The following is a 3,004-nucleotide window of genomic DNA, read 5'->3' as shown; positions in this document are numbered from 1 at the left end:
ATACCTTATTCCAAACAAAAAAGTACTCTTGGTTACCTGAAAAAAAAAAAAAAAAAAAGAAAGAAATATTCTATAAACTTGTTAACATTATGTAACATTCTGCTGGATGAGAGAACAAGTTAATGTAAACTACCCTCATTTATTAATAATGTTGCTAGCATTAATGCACGTAATAAGTATATGGCACCATCTATTGAAAGAAAGGAGCACTACATGATATTGGAAGCATATCTGTGCTCTCTTTGGTAAGACAGACACACAGACAGACACACACACACTTGCCCATTTTCAGTCATTCTAATACTAAAGAGCAAGTAGAATGTGTAGTTTCCTTAACACTTTGGTATTAAACAGAACCTGTGACCAGGATAGGCTGGTGTGGACAAACTTCTTTACCTAGAAATAGTGAGTGTGGAATTTTTCTCCTTACCACTAAACAACTTTGAGGTAAACAGACTATTCCAACTTTCTCTGAGCCTAATCTGCATCTAAAATGATGAGCTGTTCCAAAACAGGAGGTTTTACCACACCTTCAACTCTCCTATGAAATATGAACTTTCATTACTACCCAAGATAACTTTTAAAATCTTTTCTCCTGTGCCTGAAGAAGGGTGTTTGTGACCAAAAGCTTGCAATTAAAGATTTTTTGTTTAAAAAAATCTAGTTGATCTAATAAAAGGTATCACCTCTACCATGAATCAGGACAAACTGGGGCAATTGGTGATGGGGGGGGGGGGGGGGGGGAACAACACACACAAAGCAGAGCTCTTCAGTGAGATCTTTTCATCTCTATTCCTAAACACAGACCAAGACAAATCTCCCAATTGCATCACAGATAGACACAGGAGGGGCACCAACCATTAGTGCAACTTAGTGAAGGGAAAGTTGGCGGGCCTGAATGAACTTCATCCAAGGGTGCTGAAGGATTTGGCCAGTGTCATAGCAGAACCACTGGCATGGTGGTTCAAGCACTCACGGTGCTCTGGTTAGGTCCCAGATGACTGATAGAGGGCCAGTGTGTTCCCTATTTTCAAGAAGGGGAGGAAGGAGGAACTGGAAAACGATAGACCAGTTAGTCTCACCTCTATCTTTGGGAAAACTCTGAAAAAAAATCATTAAGGATCACGTTTGTGGGAGCCCAGCAGCAGAAATAATGCTGAAAGGAAATCAGCACTGACTCATTGCAGGTAGATCCTGCCTGACTAACCTTGTTCCTTTTTATGACCCGAGTCTAGGCATTTTGCGACGTGGAGTTGAGGTAGACTTTAAGAAGGCCTTCAATACAGTATCTCATTTTGTTCTTGTAAATATAACTGACAGACTGTGATGTAGATGATTACATGGTCAGGTGGGTGGCTAATTGGCTTAGGGGGGTCACACACAGAGAGTGGTGGTGGATGGGTCGATATCAATTGGGAAAGATGTGGGCAGTGGAGTCCCACAAGGCTCGGTCTTTGGACTGGTGCTATTCAATGTCTTCATCAGTGACTTGGACGAAGGCATAGAGAGCACCCTGTCCAAGTTCGCAGATGATACCAAATTATGGGGCAAAGTTAATAGGCCTGTGCAAGGAGGGAACTTTTCGATTCGGGTTCAGATTAGGCCAATTCAGATACCAGCGATTCGATTGGATTCGGAGCTCCAAATCAGTTTTCTACCTTGATTCGGAGATTTGGCCATAGGGTATAATGGGGAATCAATTAAATATCTGTAACTTTGCTGTTTTTTGTCTGATTCGGATGAAACGTTCAGGGGTGGTAGCGTCTGCTGAGAGCATGAAGCCTACCACATTTTCAAGGAGATAGGTGCAGGGGTTTGTGGGGAAACTGCACCTCAAATTCTTGAAAGCAAAAAACTCATGTCACGTATGTATTAAGCCAAAGGAGGGTCAAAACTGCAGGGATCCTAGCCCTTGCAGAGGCCATAAAGCCTGCCAAGTTTCAACGAGATGCGTGCAGCGGTTTGGGGAAAACTGTATCTCAAGCTGCAGAGAAGCAAAACTCATGACATGAGTGACACTGTGTGCGTTAAGGTGCAGCCGGGTGAAAGCTGCAGGCCTGCTAGCCCCTCAAAGGGGGAGAGGGGGGAGGGGGGGAACTACTGCAGGCCTGGCTGCTAAGCCCTGCTGCAGCTGTTAAGGAGATAGGTGCAGGGGGGTTCTGGGGCCCTGCACCCCTAGCTCCTTACAGGCAAACTTGTGACACGGGTGCTTGTGCAACTGACTGTCTCCGTGTTGGGGCAGTTGATCCTCTATAATGATTCTTTCCTCTTCTTAGTCTGTGGTTTTGTAGGTGTTAATCCTTGCTCGTTAACTCATTATCTAGTAGCTAGGTACTGTGTATTGAGCTGGTCCCTGAATGAATCATGATTGATTAGTAACTGGTAACACCGTAGCCTAGCGGCCAGGCCTGCAGTAGTTCTCCCCCCCAACCCCACCCCACCCCACAAGACAGATACAGTCAGTTGCACAAGCACCTATGACAAGGTTTGCCTGTCAGCAACAGAAGGTGCAGGGCCCCAGAGCCCAGAAGCCCCAATATTTATGTCCTTGAAAGATGGCAGGCTTCGTGGTGTTGGAGATCAGAGCAGCGCCAGCAGCTGCTTTCTGGACCCCCCCCACCAGAGCAGTAAAACTTTCACCTGACAGGCAGGTAGTGATGGACGGGGTGAAATTAACCAGGCACAGACGCGTGTTGGTTACAGGAGATTGTTTACTTACATCGCCCAGATAGTGACGTGCGACGCAGGCTGAGCCTTTATTCCATTATAGTTGCACCGATTACAGTTGAGCGAACAAGGTCAGGTTACGATATCAAGCGATGACGAACGAAGCGCGCCGAGAACGGACTATCGAGCCTGCAGGGCTTTATTACGTCAAAATTAACGATGACAGGGAGTGATTGACAGCAATCAGGCCATCAAGCTACTCTGGTGATGGACTCAGGTCTCTCCTCAGAGATTTCTCCAGGGTTCTCCGCCTTGGGCGGAAACTGCTAAACTATTG

This window comes from Alligator sinensis, unplaced genomic scaffold (genome assembly GCF_000455745.1).
Source record: "Alligator sinensis unplaced genomic scaffold, ASM45574v1 scaffold938_1, whole genome shotgun sequence".
Lineage (NCBI taxonomy): Eukaryota > Metazoa > Chordata > Crocodylia > Alligatoridae > Alligator > Alligator sinensis.
Note: the sequence above shows the minus strand (reverse complement) of the source record.